This window comes from Coregonus lavaretus, assembly GCF_964263955.1.
Source record: "Coregonus lavaretus genome assembly, chromosome: 5".
Taxonomy (NCBI): Eukaryota; Metazoa; Chordata; class Actinopteri; order Salmoniformes; family Salmonidae; genus Coregonus; species Coregonus lavaretus.
In genome coordinates, this window is record NC_139992.1 from 73,350,898 (window position 1) to 73,373,463 (window position 22,566).

Consider the following 22,566-nt stretch of genomic DNA (forward strand, 5'->3'; position numbering starts at 1 on the left):
TTCAATAATATTGAAATCAATTTCATGTTCATTCAATGTAATTTTATTTTGCTATTTGGCTACTGTAATTCTTGCCTAAATATATTTCCTTATGTGTAGCCTAACATATGCGCCATGATATGCCAAATGTTGATTTAGTGCATTTTTATAGGCTAAGCATTAGAATAAGCTGCCTGAATATTTGCAGCCAGGGGTGATAATATCTCTCTAGGAGTTGATCCGTCGTCAGTATTGTGGAATAATTATAATGGTAAAGTAAGATTTGGATGGAGAAAGCTGACCCGAGAGCAGCGCTGCCTTTCTTTCGATCCTATGAGTATCGACACATGCCTCAACGACGCACTTTTTAATTTCGATCGCTGTCGGGAAACCGGGCCCAACCCGTGAGACAACCAACCCGGTCTACCCTACATGCCGTCGGCATCTGTTGCGAGTGAATTATATTAAAGCTTGGTGGGTTCTCCTGAAGAGCTGTAGGCTAATTCGTGATGTAAGAGGAAGTCGGCTAACTATAGTGGGTGCCTTCCACAACATCACAGCGGCTCCAGTCCGACACTGTATGCATTGAGTGTTGGGACCCGTTGGGTTTGATTCACCATCACCGCTGCAGAGGTTGCATTTGGGCAAAGGAAAGCTGTCGCTGGAGTGTTTGGTCGGTTTATGTGATTTTCTAAATTGCGTTGTCATTGGATTTTAAACTATTGTCATCAGGTAAGAAATATTCCAATAGCCTATAATGGCCATATTTACAGATCTATTTTAGGATTACTATTTTCCAGTTTTATCCATACATAGGCGATTTGCTTTTCTCAAATCAAGAGCCTATGAATATCCAATTCAAGACCATGATAATCGGAAAGAGTCTGTTGTAATGAGCTACATTGCTGTCGGATTAATTTAGACCTTTTTGATTTCAGTGCACTGTCGACATGGGATAGCCTACTGTATTTGTTGTAGTCCTCAAAAAACAATTGCGCACCGCAGATAGGCTAGGCATTTGCAGTAATATTTTGCATAATTCCATGGGGAAATGAGAACCCATCATCGATACCCCTGTGAGGCAGTATGGAAGAAGAATATCAGTAATTGGGTCAATAACGAGGCTATAGCCTATTACTTGGAATAGCCTATGAATACTTAATCAGTAGGTTATGTTATTGTTTAACGGATTTGTTTAATCTATGACAACCTTTCCAACAAAGGGTTTTAATTTTAAAGGAATTGAAAGCCCAGTAAGCAAAATTACGTTGAAAATATGTATTTTAGAAGTATTTTCCAGACGCTGACATCACCTCCATTTCAGGTGCTGAATTAAAGTTTAGAAATGACCAAAATGTAAATGTAAAAACAAACACTAGCAAAGCATGCTGGGTATTATTCTAATAAGCTCCGCTTCCAAACAAGTACAAATCTGGTAGGTGCGGACCAGATCCAAATTTGAACGAATCATAGACGTCTAGGCTATGTTTCACAAGTTTGAAAATCACAGTACAGTACGGAACAGTTTAGTACAGTAGAGCACAGTAGAACACAGAAGAGTACAGTACAATACGGTACAGGACAGTAGAGGTTTATTCAGTAGAGTACAGTACATTACATTACAGTACGGTACGGTACGGTACAGTACAGTTTAATTAATTAGAGTAGAGTACATTAAAGTACAGTATAGTACAGTACAGTTGAGATTAATTCATTAGAGTAGAGTACAGTAGAATGCAGTAGAGCACAGTAAAGTACAGTACAGTAGAGTAGAGTACAGTATAGTTTAATTCAGTAGAGTAGAGTACAGTACAGTAGAGTGCAGTATAGTTTAATTCAGTAGAGTACAGTACAGTTTAGTTCAGTAAAGTACATTAGAGTAAAGTAGGGTACAATACAGTACAGTATAATATACTTTTCTTTACTGTACTCTAGTGTACTCTATGGTATTGTACTGTACTTTTCTTTACTGTGTAATGTACTGTAATGTACTGTACTCTGCTGTGCTCAATTGTACTGTACTGTGCTGTCCAAACTTGTGAAACATAGATGTCTATGATTGATTCAGATTTGGTCCGGTCCGGACCAAATCTGAATCAATTATAGACGTCTGTGTTTGGGCAAAATCAAGGCCGGTCCGGACCGGACCAAATCTGAACCAATTATACAGATCTATGTTTGGCCCAAATATAGGCCGGTACGGACGTTGAAATCAAGGCCGGTCCAAATCTGAACCAAATATAGACATCTATAATTGGTTCAGATTTGGTCCGTATCGGACCAAATCTGAATCAATCATAGACAGCTATGTTTATGACGAATGGAAAATCAACGTCCGAGGACATGACCAAAGAAAGACGTCCAAAAGACGTTGCCTGATGGTAAATGCTTAGTGGGAGGTAACCTATCAGTAAGGTTGCACTGCAACATGCTTCATAACATGTTTATAAGTAAGACAATCTGCAATATGGAATTATTAATAACTCTCTGGCTCTATTCAAGAAGTGTTTTTACATGAAAACTTTTCAAACTTTATAGTGGAAGCTGCACATGAAGTGTAAGTGTTAGGCTACCAATTTGTTTTATTTTAGAGCATGATATGGTAGGTAACCTATAAATCATAAATTATCATCATAACCATGTTATTCCAAAACAAAAGGTAGTTTACTGGGCATTCTACAAGTGTATGCATGTCATATTGCTGTTTGATAATGAGTTGACTGGAGAGTTTTTCTATTTGGCCTGAACACTGAGTCAAATGAATGAGATGTATTGTATCACAGATAGCCATCTTGTAATATCATAAACTGTCCAGACACAGGGAAAATGTGGTTTTCCACAGACACTGTTACGTTTCAAAACCGACATGAAAAGCAGACATGCATTTTACATGGCACAGCACATCCAGTTGAACTGAACTTTTACTGACAGCATTGCAGTGGTGAAGTCATTCTTGGTATACCCGAACCCTGTTTGGCACCAGTGCTATCTCAAGTTGTTGTTGAATCAGCTGCATGGTTATGTAAGGCACAGATTGGACATGATGAAATGTTGTGGGGAAGCTAGAGGGAAGACCATGATGAAGATGATGATGTTCACATCAGATCTTGCCATGATACGATGAGAAATGCAGAGATATTACTCCTTCAAGGAGAGGATAGAGTAGACATGTACAAACCAAGTACTATAAAACATTCAAGTCCATCAAGACCCTTTAGACATCGTAAAGCCTTTCCAGATGCATTTAGCTGACACCGTATTACTCACCTGCCCCCTAACATCCATCATTTGCAACCTTTTTAAACTCACAAGCACTCTCACGAGTCTAATTACTTATTAAACATCCAAAATAACCCACCACCATGAAAAAAATGACATGATGCGAAATATTCTTGTTTAGTTCAACATTTATGACATCTTTGATGATTTTTATGTGTTCCATTTAAAAGCATGCTGAGGAAAATATGCTGTTTCACTGCATGGCCTGGGGATATAGGACAGCCGGAGATGGTTCTTCGGACTGAATATCGCATGAGAAGCCAACTGACAGAAGTGTCTAATAAGTCCTCAAGGATTTGCGCTTGAAATCCTCAATGGCCAAGTGTTCACAGTAAATATACAGATGTAGGATCTTCATTTGAGCCAGTTTGCTACAGCAGGAAAATAATCCTGCAGCAACAGGAAATTATTTTTGGGATTATAATTTAATTTATGGACATTTTTTGTAGGGGTTGATACGTTTTTTGTTAGGGCAAATCAAGTCTGACATTTTAAAGTGTAAATTACAAACTTTAGAAGCCTGTTTTAACCTTTTTAACCTTGAATACACTGCAAGTGTGATTAAATTACGATCCTTCATCTGTATGAGCTCATATAGTAAAAGGAACCCAAATACATTTTTGCTGGAGAGTATTTGTTTTGAACTGTAAAGCATTGCATTTGGATTCCAACCCCGAGCAGTCCTGTGGAGTGGGCATTGCATGCTGACTCGAAATGGGATATTAAATGTCAGTGTAACAAAGGTGCCTCCATGACTTGGTGACATTGCCTTAAGATGCTCAGCCATCTCCATGGCACAGAGTATGCCTAGGCTGAGGCATCCAGAAGAGTCAACAAGGAGAACAGTGTTGTAGATGGAAAATGTGTCTGTTTCTCACTCTGGTCTATATACAGAATGGACTGTATTTCGGATCAGTTAAGATCAGTCTTTATTGTCTTACCTAGAGATTCACATTACGTGTGAATATGAACTCACTTCTCACAATGGATCTGTCTTTATTGTCTTACCTAGAGATTCACATTACGTGTGAATATGAACTCACTTCTCACAATGTTATGAAAAAGTATGCAAACCATCCACAACATGGGGGGAATAAACAAAATGCCATTCTTCAAAGACAAATATGATGTATTTTCCCAAGAGCTACCTTCAAATCTGACATTGTTCATAGTTTGGTTTGCGTAATAGATGAGCTTCTGAACAAATTCTCAACACAACTGTCCCCTTACTTTTCCGATATCTAAACATTATCTGAGCCAACAGCTGCAGACAGCCTCCTCTCTCCCAGAAGATGAATCCACATTTAGGGGGGTATGTTAGCCAGGGTATCTCCTCAGGGAGCAGATACCGTAGATGCATGCTGCTGATCTGCAGAGATGATGCTGTTCACTGCTCAACCATCTCCAATAAATAATCTCCCACGTTTTGAAGTGGGGACGCACAAACACAAATGCATTGTGATGCTTTCATCATGCTGGAGGCCCTTGGTTGTCCGACATATCTCTCTCTCTCTCTCTCTCTCTCTCTCTCTCTCTCTCCAGCCTGTGGTTTAGTCATTAATCTGAGAGCAGGCTAATAACACCATCATCGCATATCCTGTCTCCATATTTTATTACCCTTCGTATGCATTCAAGTGCATCGGGCCATTATTGAATCCCCCTGTCTAAACAACAACCTTGGCACACATCATATATTTAGTGTTCCGCTCTCCCTAGGCCTTGGCTATCACATTACACTCAACTATAATGATGATGATATGTATCACTCTCTCAAACCTCCCTCTAGACCCTATATTAAATTCAGAGTCGAAACCCAATGACATTAAAAAGACCCCCAACACACATACACACTCACACATTACAGATAATTATTTTAGTTAGTGACCGTTGATTATAACTATGTATGTTTCACTGACAGCCCTGTTGTGTTGACTGGACTTAGCGTGTGTTATTGCAACAGTCAGACCTTTTGGACAGCATGTGCTATGCTTGCGTGTGGGTGCTAGGCTAACGTTTATCTGAGATTGAGGGCTTTTTGAAGAATATAGGTCAGTGGAAATAATCTGTGGCCGTTTCCAGGGGTGTTCCATGTTGATGCGTGCTAAACAAACTGTCAGCTGCTGACACAACCTTCCTGATTTAGAGGGTGGGAGGTGGCTTCTGATGGGGCACGGAGAGAGAGAAAGGGTCCCTGGGAGTTAGTATGCGTATCCTCCCCATCCAGTTATCTATCTCATCCCTGCCCTGGGCAGAATAGTACAAGCGAAAACAATATCATGTGTCAGGCCTATTATTTCCATAAGATTCTATATACAGTGGGGAGAACAAGTATTTGATACACTGCCGATTTTGCAGGTTTTCCTACTTACAAAGCATGTAGAGGTCTGTACTTTTTATCATAGGTACACTTCAACTGTGAGAGACGGAATCTAAAACAAAAATCCAGAAAATCACATTGTATGATTTTTAAGTAATTAATTTGCATTTTATTGCATGACATAAGTATTTGATACATCAGAAAAGCAGAACTTAATATTTGGTACAGAAACCTTTGTTTGCAATTACAGAGATCATACGTTTCCAGTAGGTCTTGACCAGGTTTGCACACACTGCAGCAGGGATTTTGGCCCACTCCTCCATACAGACCTTCTCCAGATCCTTCAGGTTTCGGGGCTGTCTCTGGGCAATACGGACTTTCAGCTCCCTCCAAAGATGTTCTATTGGGTTCAGGTCTGGAGACTGGCTAGGCCACTCCAGGACCTTGAGATGCTTCTTACGGAGCCACTCCTTAGTTGCCCTGGCTGTGTGTTTCGGGTCGTTGTCATGCTAGAAGACCCAGCCACGACCCATCTTCAATGCTCTTACTGAGGGAAGGAGGTTGTTGGCAAATATCTCGCGATACATGGCCCCATCCGTCCTCCCCTCAATACGGTGCAGTCGTCCTGTCCCCTTTGCAGAAAAGCATTCCTAAAGAATGATGTTTCCACCTCCATGCTTCACGGTTGGGATGGTGTTCTTGGGGTTGTACTCATCCTTCTTCTTCCTCCAAACACGGCAAGTGGAGTTTAGACCAAAAAGCTATATTTTTGTCTCATCAGACCACATGACCATCTCCCATTCCTCCTCTGGATCATCCAGATGGTCATTGGCAAACTTCAGACGGGCCTGGACATGCGCTGGCTTGAGCAGGGGGACCTTGCGTGCGCTGCAGGATTTTAATCCATGAAGGCGTAGTGTGTTACTAATGGTTTTCTTTGAGACTGTGGTCCCAGCTCTCTTCAGGTCATTGACCAGGTCCTGCCGTGTAGTTCTGGGCTGATCCCTCACCTTGCTCATGATCATTGATGCCCCACGAGGTGAGATCTTGCATGGAGCCCCAGACCGAGGGTGATTGACCGCCATCTTGAACTTCTTCCATTTTCTAATAATTGCGCCAGCAGTTGTTGCCTTCTCACCAAGCTGCTTGCCTATTGTCCTGTAGACCATCCCAGCCTTGTGCAGGTCTACAATTTTATCCCTGATGTCCTTACACAGCTCTCTGGTCTTGGCCATTGTGGAGAGGTTGGAGTCTGTTTGATTGAGTGTGTGGACAGGTGTCTTTTATACAGGTAACGAGTTCAAACAGGTGCAGTTAATACAGGTAATGAGTGGAGAACAGGAGGGCTTAAAGAAAAACTAACAGGTCTGTGAGAGCCGGAATTGTTACTGGTTGGTAGGTGATCAAATACTTATGTCATGCAATAAAATGCAAATTAATTACTTAAAAATCATACAATGTGATTTTCTGGATTTTTGTTTTAGATTCCGTCTCTCACAGTTGAAGTGTACCTATGATAAAAATTACAGACCTCTACATGCTTTGTAAGTAGGAAAACCTGCAAAATCGGCAGTGTATCAAATACTTGTTCTCCCCACTGTATTTAGAGAGCTAGCTTGTGTGTCTGCATAGTACATACTGTATTTACAATAGTCATCTTGTTTTTATGATCTCCAATAGCTCTCCTCCCACTCAGATGTCAATATTGTGGTTTTAACATTTGCATGTGTGCGTCACAACATCCTTGATTTTGCAATGCTTTGTACACTACTACCCTTTGTAATCCTTTGTACATTGCCTGTATATGCATCTCATTTCCATGTCTGTATTTGCATACTTTAAATGTCTTGTTCTTTTGCAGTTGACATGTAAACACACTAATGCTACAGTAGTCTACATGAGTCTGTCACGTGTGAGGGGAATGGTCTCAGAGGTTAAGTTTAGGGACTATGGTGTGCACGTGTGGGATGATTCTTTGGCCCCTTTGGCCCCCCAGGTCAAGTTCACAGGCCAGCTAGCCTCCATAGAGATCAGGACTGGATCTGTCAGAAAGACTAAGATGCAGTGAGAGACGAATACCCCTTTCACACTAATGAGCCAAACCAAGCCAGGTGTCGTGACGTGACTTTCATTAATATGGCGACTGTTATTTATCAAATCAACTACACTACTGTTCAAAAGTTTGGGGTCACTTAGAAATGTCATTGTTTTCGAAAGAAAATCATTTTTTTTGTCCATTAAAATGATCAGAAATACAGTGTAGACATTGTTAATGGCTATTGTAGCTGGAAACAGCTGATTGTTAATGGAATATCTACATAGGCGTACAGAGGCCCATTATCAGCAACCATCAGTCCTGTGTTACATTTAAGTCATTTAGCAGACGCTCTTATCCAGAGTGACTTACAGGAGCATTTAGGGTTAAGTGCCTTGCTTAAGGGCACATCGACCGATTTTTCACCTAGTCGGCTCGGGGATTAGAACCAGCGACCTTTCGGTTACTGGCACAACGCTCTTACCCACTAAGCTACCTGCCGCCCCTAATCCAAGTTTATCATTTTAAAAGGCTAATTGATCATTAGAAAACCCTTTTGCAATTATGTTAGCACAGCTGAAAACTGTTGTGCTGATTAAAGAAGCAATAAAACTGGCCTTCTTGAGACTAATTGAGTATCTGGAACATCAGCAATTGTGGGTTTGATTACTCAAAATGATCAGAAACAAATTACTTTCTTCTGAAACTCGTCAGTCTATTCTTGTTCTGAGAAATGAAGGCTATTCCATGCGAGAAATTGCCAAGAAACTGAAGATCTCGTACAACGCTGTGTACTACTCCCTTCACAGAACAGCGCAAACTGCCTCTAACCAGAATAGAAAGAGGAGTGGGAGGCTGCGGTGCACAACTGAGCAAGAGGACAAATACATTAGAGTGTCTAGTTTGAGAAACAGATGCCTCACAGGTCAACTGTCCTCAACTGGCAGCTTCATTAAATAGTACCCGCTAAACACCAGTCTCAACGTCAACAGTGAAGTGGCGACTCCGGGATGCTGACCTTCTAGGTAGAGTTGCAAAGAAAAAGCCATATCTCAGACTGGCCAATAAAAAGAAAAGATTAAGATGGGCAGTCTGAGATATGGCTTTTTCTTTGCAACTCTGCAAAAGAAAGTAACTACTGATGTTGCATGTGTAATTTAAGATTGTCTACTCAAAGGCAATACATGTGTAAGTTGGCAGATATTAAAACTTAAGTTTAGTCTACCAAGACACAAGGGAGACGTGTCAACTTTGTATCTATGATTGAAAAACAAGGTGTCAGGCTCTGTCGTATTACATTGTTTTAAATCTCAGAATATCAGTGCAAAAATTAGCTACAACTGGATGTTCAAGTATGAATACAAGTAGATGCATTAGGATATATTGTTGCCATAGTGATGATAATTATAGTAAAATCAAACTCTGACCTGTATATGTATTGCCTTATTATCCTGGGCCCGGTTTCCCAAAAGCATCTTAGGGCTAAGTTCATCGTTAGAACCTTCGTAGGAGCATCGCTAAATCACAGAGCTGTTTCCCCTAAACCCTCGTTATTAATGTTGCACTTGAAAATGTTTGTAATCTAACGCCTGACTAAAGCCATTCGTAAAACAGCTAAGTGTGTCGTTAGATGCTTTTCTGCCCTGTTGCATCACTTTATACATTGAAGATCTCCGCTAAACATAGAATGACATGGTTTATCCGTCTCTCTGTGACCGCCAATAACTTCAGAACAAAGTTGACTACCCATACAAAGTTGCCAATGTCTTTGCAATTGATACAAGCAAGCGACGTATAAAAGTTGCTTCAAATGAAAACCGAGATGACTGCATTAAAATATAAACAGTAGGCTATAGCCCTATTTCAGTCATATTGAAATACATTTCATATTCAGTCAAATGAGTTCTATTTTGCTACTTGTAGGCTACTGTCTGTCATTTGTCTCAATATACACTGAACGAAAATATAAACGCAACATGCAACAATTTCATATATATATATAATTATAGCCAAAAACATTTAAACTCAGTATTTCACAATTCCTGACATTTAATCATAGTAAAAATTCCCTGTCTTAGGTCAGTTAGGATCACCACTTTGTTTTAAGAATGTGAAATGTCAGAATAATAGTAGAGAGAATTATATATTTCAGCTTTTATTTCTTTCATCACATTCCCAGTGGGTCAGAAGTTTACATACACTCAACTAGTATTTGGTAGCATTGCCTTTAAATTGTTTAACTTGGGTCAAACGTTTCAGGTAGCCTTCCACAAGCTTCCCACAATAAGTTGGGTGAATTTTGGCCCATTCCTCCTGCCAGAGCTGGTGTAACTGAGTCAGGTTTGTAGGCCTCCTTGCTCGCACATGCTTTTTCAGTTCTGCCCACAAATGTTCTATAGGATTGAGGTCAGGGCTTTGTGATGGCCACTCCAATACCTTGACTTTGTTGTCCTTAAGCCATTTTGCCACAACTTTGGAAGTATGCTTGGTGTCATTGTCCATTTGGAAGACCCATTTGCGACCAAGCTTTAACATCCTGACTGATGTCTTGAGATGTTGCTTCAATATATCCACATAATTTTCCTTCCTCATGATGCCATCTATTTTGTGAAGTGCACCAGTCCCTCCTGCAGAAAAGCACCCCCACAGCATGATACTGCCACCCCCGTGCTTCACGGTTGGTTTGGTGTTCTTTGGCTTGCAAGCCTTCCCTTATTTCCTCCAAACATAACGATGGTAATTATGGCCAAACAGTTCTATTTTTGTTTCATCAGACCAGAGGACATTTCTCCAAAAAGTACGATCTTTGTCCCAATATGCAGCTGCAAACCGTAGTCTGGCTTTTTTATGGCGGTTTTGGAGCAGTGGCGATATAGGACTCATTTTACTGTGGATATAGATACTTTTGTACCTGTTTCCTCCAGCATCTACACAAGGTCCTTTGCTGTTGTTGTGGTATTGATTTGCACTTTTCACACCAAAGTACGTTCATCTCTAGGAGACAGAACGCGTCTCCTTCCTGAGCGGTATGACGGCTGCGTGGTGCCATGGTGTATATACTTGCGTACTATTGTTTGTACAGATGAACGTGGTACGTTCAGGCGTTTTGAAATTGTTCCCCAGGATAAACCAGATTTGTGGAGGTCTACAATTTTTTTTCTGTGGTCTTGGCTGATTTCTTTTGATTTTCCCATGATATCAAGCAAAGAGGCACTGAGTTTGAAGGTAGGCCTTGAAATACGTCCACAAAGGCACAGTCAACTTAGTGTATGTAAACATCTGACCCACTGGAATTGTGATACAGTGAATTATAAGTGAAATAATCTGTCTGTAAACAATTGTTGGAAAAATTACTTGTGTCATGCACAAAGTAGATGTCCTAACCGACTTGCAAAACTATCGTTTGTTAACAAGAAATTTGTGGAGTGGTTGAAAAACGAGTTTAAATGACTCCAACCTAAGTGTATGTAAACTTCCGACTTCAACTGTATATATATATATATATATATATATATATATATATATATATATATATATATATATATATATATATATATATATATATATATATATATATATATATATATATATATACACACAGTTCATATAAAAGGAAATCAGTCAATTGAAATATATTCATTAGGCCCTAATTTATGGATTTCATGTGACTGGGAATACAGATATGCATCTGTTGGTCACAGATACCAACAAAAATAAAGCTAGGGGCGTGGATCAGAAAACTAGTCAGTATCTGGTGTGACCACCATTTGCCTCATGCAGCGCGATACATCTCCTTCGCATAGAGTTGATCAGGCTGTTGATTGTGGCCTGTGGAATGTTGTCCCACTCCTCTTTAATGGCAGTGCGAAGTTGCTGGATATTGGCGGGAACTCGAACAAGTCGTACAAAAATATGGTCAATGGGTGACATGTCTGGTATGCAGGCCATGGAAGAACTGGGACATTTTCAGCTTCCAGGAATTGTGTACAGATCCTTGCAACATGGGGCCGTGCATTATCATGCTGAAACATCAGGTGATGACGGCGGATGAAAGGCACGACAATGGGTCTCAGGATCTCGTCACGGTATCTATGAGCATTCAAACTGCCATCGATAAAATGCAATTGTGTTCGTTGTCTGTAGCTTATGCCTGCCCATACCATAACCACACCACCACCATGGGGAACTCTGTTCACAACATTGACATCAGCAAACCGCTCGCCCACACGACGCCATACTGTCTGCCATCGGCCCGGTACAGTTGAAACCGGGATTCATGCGTGAAGAGCACACTTCTTCAATGTGCCAGTGGCTATCGAAGGTGAGCATTTGCTCACTGAAGTCGGTTACGACGCTGAACTGCTGTCAGGTCAAGACCCTGGTGAGGATGGCGAGCACGCAGATGAGCTTCCTTAAGACGGTTTCTGACAGTTTGTACAGAAATTCTTCGCTTGTGCAAACCCAGTTTCATCAGCTGTCCAGGTGGCTGTTCTCAGACAATTCCGCAGGTGAAGAAGCCTGATGTGGAGGTCCTGGGCTGGCGTGGTTACACGTGGTCTGTGGTTGTGAGGCCGGTTGGACGTACTGCCAAATTCTCTGAAACGACGTTGGAGGTGGCTTATGGTAGAGAAATTAACATTCAATTCTCTGGCAACAGCTCTGGTGGACATTCATGCAGTCAGCATGCCAATTGCATGCTTCCTCAAAATTTGAGACATCTGTGGCATTGAGTTTTGTGACAAAACTGCATATTTTAGAGTGGCCTTTTATTGACCCCAGCACAAGGTGCACCTGTGTAATGATCATACTGTTTAATCAGCTTCTTGATATGCCACACCTGTCAGGTGGATGGATTATCTTGGCAAAGTTGAAATGCTCACTAAGGGATGTAAACAAATTTGTGCACAACATTTTAGAGAAATACGTTTTTTGTGCATATGGAACATTTCTGGTATCTTTTATTTTAGCTCATGAAACATGGGCCCAACGCTTTACATGTTGCATGTATATTTTTGTTCAGTGTATTTCATGATGTGTTAGCGTGGTGTTTTGGGAAACACGTTACATCTTCAGCCGTTGTAGGAAAGATGCATCAATAAAACACTTGTTAGCCTAAGTTCCATCGCTATTGGGAAACCGGGGCCTGACTGTGTTGTGACTCATTTTTGCTGTAGGTACAGTCCTGATATTTCACCAAGGTACATTACATGGTACTTTCTACGTTTGTACTTTAATCTCGTCAAAATTTCAACATCTCTTTAGTTTTAACCTTTGAAGGTCACTTGTGATTTGGCAAGTTTATATAAAAAAAAAAAAAAAATTGTTTCTCTTGACCTGGAATTTGCATATTTGTCAAGGCCATTAGTATGATGTGTTTTTGAAATGCTGCCTTACTAACAGCATGCTTTACCATTGGGTGTCCAATTGTTTTTTTGCAGCAGGGATACTTCATTGAGACTTCCTCATTCTCAGCAAATGCTGGGAATGCCTTCACTGGCCTTGTCTTAGTTAGCCTCTAGTGAGTAATACAGTGGTGTGAAGAGTCTTGAGTGTGCATGCCAAGCTTTGGTAGGGTTGGCAAACCATCTGCAGGTGGTGTGGGAAGAGACAGTAGCTTGGCATCTGGGTTTGTCATTTGGGTGAAGAGGAAAGTGGGCATAAGCTCCTCTACTCCCCCTTGCAGTGCCAATATGAAGCATATTTTCTTCCCCCAACACAAGTGTCTGCTTCACTCTCATCTCCAGAATTATACTGCATGTCTCTGTTTATCTGCTGTTTTTTGCAAGTGGGCCAATTGAGCCAGTGTAGGCGATGGATGTCCTTCCTATATTATGGTGGAGAAACATAACACTCATGCCTAAGACGTTTGGTTCCTTGCATGTCCATTTGTGAAATGGCTCCTCCCTAGCATTTTACATTTTTAGTCATTTAGCAGACGCTCTTATCCAGAGCGACTTACAGTTAGTGAGTGCATACATGTTTTTTTTTCATACTGGCCCCCCGTGGGAATCAAACCCATAACCCTGGCGTTGTAAGCACCATGCTCTACCAACTGAGCTACACGGGGCATCTGTGTGCATTTGTTATTGTTTTCCTTCACATCTGGGAGTGCCCAAGGCGAACTGCGAGCCAACATGATGTGGTCTGTCCATTCTCATGTCCTGCTAACATGGCTGCCGCCTGAGATGTGAGGCCAGGAACTTCCATGATCATATGGGAGGGATTACCCAGAGGATCTGATGCCACAGAGTTGGTGCACAACCAGGATGATGTTCCAAGAATGTTCCTAGAATGTTCTGAGAACATGACAGAACATTTTCTTGTTTGCTCCTTTGCTTCTTTCTGGGTTGGTTGTGAAATAATGTTCAGAGACAATGTTCCCTGAATATAATTAATTAGTCAGGTATCTTGAAGAAATTAACCTTCATACTACCAACATATTTTACATACAGTACATGGATTAACAACTGGGGTCATAGAAAAATCATAGCAAAATATCAACTTAATTCACATCAAAACATTATTAGACATGTAAATAATGTTATCTGATTTTTAAAATCCAAAACAGACTGTTATTTTAGCAAAATTACAGATAATTGGCTAATTTTGTCAGATTTAATGATACATTTTTCCCTTAAATAATATGGAGTTTTTTTCCAAGTACAATCTAAGTACAATCCACATACTAAAAAGCTGATTCACCATCATTTGATTGCAATATCATTTTTAGAACTTTGAAGTAAATATACATTTTGTCATATTTATGTGGAGAAAACGACTGCCATTAAAAGGGGCGCTAGAACCAATATTTTAAATATATTTATTTTATTGACAAAAGCAATTCATCCATTGATCCTGAGAGACAATGACCAAAAATATGGCTTAGTTTTCTTTATTTGCTTACCTCACAGCCAGCATTAGCATTACTGCTAGTAGGGCCTATGGCAGGATGCTTAAAAAAGCATGCTCAAATCTTCAATGTCACTTCAAACCAAATGTTATAGCAACCCAAATTCCATAACAAGTTGCATATGGAATATTGGAGATATTACAGGAATTCTGGTATTTATATAACATTTCCTGTAGAACAACAATTTTTCTGAGAATACACACCAATACTATGTGTACATTTAGGGGGTAGCTTGTTTCCGTATAACGGTTCTACCAAGTATTCATGCCACTGATAGACTTTTATGAGCTGTTTTGACTGCAACTAAGCATATCTGTAATGTCATTTAGATTTTGTACGCGGTCATACCTAGTTATAACTAGTTATAACCATAGGCGAGTACATAAGGTGCTCCATCTCTGCAGGTGATCTGTCTGTCTGGTGAAAATCCCTGAGGATATTTATAACTTAATATTATGTCTCCAGAGAAACCTGGATTCAAATAAATGCTTTTTTTAGATTTTCCCTAGAATAACTACTTTTTGGAGAATACACACCAATATGCTCTCTGTGTAGTTTTACAATGTATCAGTTCTGTATTGCAGTTCTATCAAGTACAGACTTTGTATACCATTGGCAGATTTTTCTATGCACAAAAATAAAGTAATTTTGGTTTTGTACACAGTCATATGATATGTGGTATAGAAAAGTACAATCTTAGGCAACTACATGGGAGGTCCTCCTCCACCCTCTGGTGGTATAGATAACTTGTTATCTATACCAGGTCCTCTGTAGCTCAGCTGGTAGAGCACGGCGCTTGTAACGCCAAGGTAGTGGGTTCGATCCCCGGGACCACCCATACACAAAAATTTATGCACGCACGACTGTAAGTCGCTTTGGATAAAAGCGTCTGCTAAATGGCATATTATTTATTATTATGTCTCCAGAGAAACCTAGATTCAAATAAAGGTCCTATCTATCAAATTACAATAGGCGGAATTAGGTGTTTTTTGCTGGGGTCAAAATTTCCCCAAATAACAAAAATATTTTAAAAGTCCATATTGATACAGAAACACTAAGCGATTATTTAGATTTATTAAGAACAAATTGATTGACAAAGTCATGAAAAATTTGAAGAATTGAATAAACCACCTTTGGGCTATGATAAAAAATATGCCTCTGGGGTCAAAATAACCCCAGTCGGTAGTATGAGAGTTAAGCTAATAAACTCACCATATTATATTATTGGAAGGATCATTATATAATTCTATTATATTTAAATTAAAAATATTACACAGTGGCGAACTGTGACTATAGGACCTAGGCCTTCAGAGCGACCAAAAATCTTCCAGTACGTTGTATCAAACAAAAAAATCACCAATAGCGACAACAACAGTGTCACATCAAAGGTGACAGGCTCATGGTGCTGAAAGGGACGCAACTGTAATACCTGTGCACTCCATGGCGCTGAAGGGGAGCCAATTTTGGTCAAACACATAGACACGGCTGATAGACAGGCGACAGCAGTCACACCCAGCATCAAATCATGTTAAAGAATAAGCAGCCCATTTACTTCTGTAGGCCCCATGAAATCATACCAATACAAAAGCACCACCATTTCATGTCCAACATGAAATTAACAAACCAGCTATTACTTCCCATTGCAAATATATTTTATCACGTTCATCACACTAACCGGTGATCTAAAGTTTAAATGCAACAATGTTTCAGTCATTCTTTTCAAAGAGATAGCTAACAGCAAGCGAGCTGCAACAAAAAACAGTGCCACTCACCAGATGATGATTATTTGTAAACAAAGTTTGAAAGTACATCTTGAAAAGGGTGACGCTAAACAAATTAGCAACAACATCCACCTTGAAGTTGATAGCAGCTGCTGCAACCGCCATCGCCATTGTCACACTACTACAACACAAGCTAGCTAACAATGAGTGTGGTTACATGCACACAATAAGGCGATTATTGTGCATAGTCAGATTAATATAATCTTTGCAAGAAGAATGATTTCCCTAATAACCCTCTTTACATGGACACATCTGAAATCAGGCTACCTGATGGCACTCTGATAAATCAAAATAAACATTTTACCACAGTGAACATGTTATGTTTGGGAAGCATATTTGATTCTGAGTTTGGACATTTAAAGTTTGTATGTGAAAACGACTTCCAAGACACATACATTCAGTTGTTTCCGAAACCACCTCGCGTGAAGAGGGAGGCTCACTCGGCTGGTGTTAGCACATGCACAGATCAAATACACTGCTGGAACGCCGATTAAGTTGTTTACATGTCTTAATAATTTGAAGGTTTTGCTCAGAAAACCAGGTGTTTTAATCGGCGTATGCTTACTTTGATTTTGACCTTATGCCAATTAAGTTAAGCAGAGTAAGGCATTTACATCACTTTTGCATAATCTGCCTACTGCCATAATCAGTTTAATATCGATTTATTAGTGTGCATGTAAACGTACTCATTGTCACGCAACTACAACACAAGCTAGCTATGGCAGACTACAACCTGTTAGTTTATTGCCACCACCTACTGTATTGGCTGTTTATCAGTTCTCTGAAGGTCTAGAAGGCTCTGACGGTTCCCCACTGATATTACATTATATATATATATACACAATATATTACTCACCAGGCTCTCATTTAGTCATATTTCAACATACACAAAATGTCTCCCCCTCCCCTGTGGTCTGTTCCTGGAATGTGACCATGCAGAAAACATCCAGAGACATTCTAGGAGCCAAAGATCGTTTCCCTTCAAGAGACATTCTAGGAACAAAAAATGTGCTTTGAACAGTGTTTCGCCGAATTCATTCCCTTGACATTACACAGGGCTTGTCAGCAGGTCTTAAAACCAGCATGTGCATATGCAAATAAACACAGCCCAGCTGAATGCATATTATCTGCTCTCAATGAAGCTGGACTAACACATCATTCATCACCTGCAATCCTTATGTCGGGTCCATAGAAAAGTGTTTCATGGTTACAGCTGATAATGCATATGCACTCAGCCACCTGTTTCCTTGAATAACTGCCCTGGCACGTGCTGTATCTCGTGTAGGAAAGAGTGCCATACGTCATTCACCTGCACACCATCAGGGAAAATGAAGGGACTTTTTCATCAAGGTCCATGCTTGTGTCAAAGGTGCCCCTTCTCTTTGTACTACAGTGAAGGAAAAGCGGATAATCTGTTCCCCATTGAGCTTCTGTAATGAGTATGCTTTTTTTTGTCCTGGGCCTGTATTCATAAAGTGTCTCAGAGTAGCAGTGCTGATCTCAGTTCATTCATTATAATCTAAAAGGTATAACTGAACTGAGATCAGCACTGCTACTCTGAGACTCTTTATGAATACAGATTAAACCTACTCCTGGGCCCGTACTCATAAAGCGCCTCAGAGTAGGAGTGTAGATCATGGCCTGATCCTAGATCTACACTCCTACTCTGAGGCGCTTTATGAGTACGGGCCCAGGAGTAGGGTTAATCTGGGTTACTCCAGGCCCAAAAAAAGCCAGAAGTCAGACTGCCCTCCCTTAGCTCCCAGATGACATCTGCCACTAGTTTAATGTTTTAAAGCTGCATGTTGACTGCTACAATGACCTTAAGAAAGGGACAACCGCATCCTTGTCTCTCCAAGGATCCTCCCTACACAGTTGTTGAACTCAATGTTCAAATTTGTGAATGGTGAAGTCGTTTCTGAAATATGTGAATTATAAAATACACCCACAGTGCTGAATATCAATCAATCAATCACATTTATTTATAAAGCCCTTTTTATATCAGCAGATGTCACAAAGTGCTATACAGAAACCCAGCCTAAAACCCCAAACAGCAAGAAATGCAGATGTAGAATACTGCATGCTTCTACAAAGAAAGATAAGCAACCTCAATATTTTGCCAGCTGACTGTTTTTTTGTTTATAGATACACACACAGCTCTTCTCTAGGTGCTCCAGTAGCCTTTTTAGTATTTGAATTCTTAAACAGTGATGGGAATTATGTAAACATTGTATCTGACAATGTTTATGTTTGTGTCCTTGCGATTGGTCTGCGTTTGATGTGCTATTGAACGATAAGTGTAATCTCAGCAGGTCACATTGTGAGAAAATGACTGCAATGTTTGAGCAAAAAAAAACAAAAAAAGGGAAATAAATTGCCTCTCTAAATGCCATACAAAGGAACTTGGGAAGGATGGGGCACAAACATCCTGTGAGGGTAGTAGGATGTTTACAACACACAACCGCATCAACGGACAATGGAGTTGAAAAGTGAAGGCTGCTCACTCGCTGGCTCGTTAGTTCGCTTGTTGTAGCGGGCGAGAATTCACAGCTGTTCTTCATATATCCGAGGGATCTCTCTGGGCCTTCAGATGTAGAAGAAGTAATGTTCTTCTTGTTACAAAGGCTTGTAGAAGACCACCCACTGTCTTCCCCTCTACAGATGTGTCTGAGTGGCTAAACAACGATAAAAGTTGTATTACCCAAATAGATCAATAACTGACCTGATACCTGCTTAGCTTAGCTGTGGGCTGCGTTCAGAAAGAGAAAATGTTCTGTTTTAGCTAAAAATGTAGTGGATGGAAAGGGCATGATTGGCTACTCCACATGATAAAATAATCGTATCTGTTTTGTTATATTAAAATGCAATTCTACCTGCAATTCACATTTCACCCTATTGAATGAGTCCTTTGTGGTATCTTGTCCCGACCAAATATCAGAGCTATATGATAAGCGGAGTTCTCTCTTCTTGATCTCTATAAACTGTAGGTCACGTAGGAGGTAATGCATGTGTTAAGTGTTCCTCCATTTGTCTTATAGCGTGCGGCCCCAGACATTTCCATCATAAATAATAGCTGTAGTCCATAGCAACATGATTCACAGCATTATGTGTATTAGGACAGGAGAGGGTGGGGCAGGGGTTGTTCAATGACAGACATGTATTTGTTTAAAATCTACACAGCAAATTGGCCAGTGTTACCTAGTATTAATTATTCAGTGTAACATGTCTATTGTTGATCCAGGTGTTACATTATCTCTGTAAGTGTTAAATTAACACTCATTTGTGTAAACGAACCCCAGTGTTGGTGTTAATAACCAGTGTTACACCAAAACCACGCCCAACATATAATATTTCCCAGCATGCTCTATTGCAGGTTGATTTTTCGAATTGTTTGTTTCAATATCTGTGTTTTTGCATGTATATTGATTGATTAATTAATCTTATGCTACTCAAATATAAAAAAAAAAATCAACTAATCCCATCTGTTACTAGGTTATTCCAGTTTAGATGCTTTAGGCAGTCTCATATCTTAGTCTTTCCAACCCAGCAGTCATTCTGAATGCAGGTTGTGGGTGAATAAAATTTCAAATGTTGGATATCCCCACTCTGGCTTGATTCCAATATGAATTACATATCACTTTGCAAGCCATTATAATGTGACTTTCAGGCCTGAAAACAATGAATTTCAGCCTACTGTATAAGAGTAAATCTAGGCCCTCAAAATAAGGCCTAATTAAATACTTATTTTATTGTGTTATTTAATTTTAAAGATGACATATTAGTTTAGGATCACACTTGGTGAATGTCACAGGACTGAACATTTATGAATGCAACAACCATGTCTCTTTCACTAACAAATACAGTCATGGGTGGTAACTCTATAATTCACTAGAAAGTCAAGGCACTCTGGGAAAAATGCAAATAAGGCTTTACACTAAGCAGTGTGTTAATTTAAAACTGAAAAGTGTGGACCAGTATAGATACTGGACCAGTGTTAAATGTAACACTCTCAGTGTTGATTTAACACTGGAGAATTTACAGTTCATCACTTGATGGTTTCATTTCAGAGACACAAATAATCATGTTTTATTAGCGAAATGCTATATATCCACCAAAACGTTGGTAGTGCCCTCTAAAATCGGTATAATTATTTTGCCTAATTGTGTTTTTTTCCCATATTCAATTTTTTCAGGTGGGTTCTTCAGGTTTCGGATTTCCACCAGTTTTCTTTTCTGGTTTTCCTCCAGTTTTTTCAAACTTTTCTATAGAAAAACAACACATTTGGATTTTCTTGGATTTTCTGTGTTCACAACAATGCTTAAACCATATCAGGTGACCACTTTTGAGGTCTGGGAAAAATCTAAGAAACTTAGATTTTTTTAGTGTAGTTACCTTTAATTCAGTGTGCATGCACTGTTTGGTTAGCTGGTGTTTCTGTAGCGCAGTAAGCGCACATGTGATGGAGTTTGCAAATCAAATGCCCACTGGACTGCGAATAATGAGTAAGCTAACCTTTATTTATTGTAATGTAATTTTGTTTGTAGTAGTTATATAAGTGCTGAGTTAGAATACATAGCTACTTCAATCGTTATTTCAAATAATTTCGGTGACTTCACAGCAATTGCTTGCTATCTAACAGAACTTTATTTGTTGGTACTTTTAAGGTTGGAACCAACATGCAGTACTTCCAGCAGGCAGAGAGGCAAGAACCATTCATCCGCCAGCTCAGGGTCAAGCTACACTATTCACAGCCCTGTAATGTTCAATGTAATTGCATGGCTGGACTTTGAAACTTTATGTATTTGTATTGTTTAAAAAATGTAGAGATAAAAGGAAATGTATGGTTTAAACTTGTCTTTAATGTTTATTTGTTTTAGCTGTTAGTGATCATTCCTTTAGAGTTAATACATTTGTGTTTACATCATTAAGCCTTTATGTATGTGTTATGAATGACCAAAGGGGTCTGACTTTAAAATAAGTACAGTGTCATGCGATATAAAGTCTTTATGGATGTGTTATGAATGACCGAAGGTGTCTCATTTCATACAAAGTATTACAGGACACTACATAAAGTGTGAATAAATAGGTTATAAATGTTTTGCCGATTTATGAATGTTCTCATGATCCACATAATTTATTACTGTAGGGTGTGAGAGGTATTTAGATGGATTGATGGACCTACAAAGCTTGTGTGTGTGTGTGTGTGTGTGTGTGTGTGTGTGTGTGTGTGTGTGTGTGTGTGTGTGTGTGTGTGTGTGTCAGAGCTGAGATGATTTGGAGTTGTCCAACCTGAGACTACCGCACCAGGTATTCCTCTTCTGTTCCCATGCTGGAAACCAGTGCTTGATTACAACCTGTTACAATGGTGCCAACATTTTGTGGCTGACCTTTCAGCGGGGGAGTGGGTGAATGGGACTGGACCCAGCACCCCACGGTATGGCTTGTTATATTGTTGTGTGAAAGACCTGACTGGGCCCAGCACCCCACGCAATGGCTCATTATATTGTTGTGTCAAAGACCTGACTGGGCCCAGCACCCCATGCAATGGCTCATTATATTGTTGTGTCAAAGACCTGACTGGGCACAGCACCCCATACTATGGCTCGTTATATTGTTGTGTCAAAGACCTGACTGGGCCCAGCACCCCACGCAATGGCTCGTTATATTGTTGTGTCAAAGACCTGACTGGGCACAGCACCCAACGCTATGGCTCATTATATTGTTGTGTCAAAGACCTGACTGGGTCCAGCACCCCAAGCTATGGCTCGTTATATTGTTGTGTGTGTGTTTGTGTACTGAGGAACATGTAACTTGGTTCCAGAAGCCACTTTCAATTTGGGGACTTTCATCAAGGTAATTGGTGCCTGGTGTAATGTGACTAACATGTCTTCTCTTTAGAGCGTATGTCATCCTGTAGCACAACATGAAGCCCTTTATAAAGCACATGTTTATGTCATATTCAACATAGTGGGTTATGTCAAATTTGACATTGGTGATTATGTCACACAGTTATGCCACATTTATGAATGCTTTATAAAGCATGACATACGGTTATAGATGCTTTGTAACACATTTATGTAGTGCTTAGGAAGGCATTATGAAGGCTTTATGAAGCCTTTATAAGCTGAACGTCATTTAAAGCGGGACCCAAAAGGGTCATCATTCTAAAATTGGTGCCGAACAGTCCTTTGAATGTCTTACAAAGGGATTATCATTAGAATTGTTGGAGTCCAGGTTGGGGGGGTTGGGGGGGTTGGGGGGGATG

The 22,566-nt window shown here is 40.0% G+C and overlaps 1 protein-coding gene across 1 annotated transcript in view; it reads left to right on the plus strand.

Annotated features, from left to right (window-relative positions):
• Positions 1-354: 354 nt before the first annotated feature.
• Positions 355-22,566, plus strand: part of LOC311128876 (calcitonin gene-related peptide type 1 receptor) — a 53,969-nt gene continuing 31,757 nt past the window's right edge. The window contains exon 1 of the mRNA XM_084161096.1: positions 355-711. The gene's annotated coding sequence lies outside the window, so the exon portion shown is untranslated. The remainder of the gene's footprint in view (positions 712-22,566) is intronic.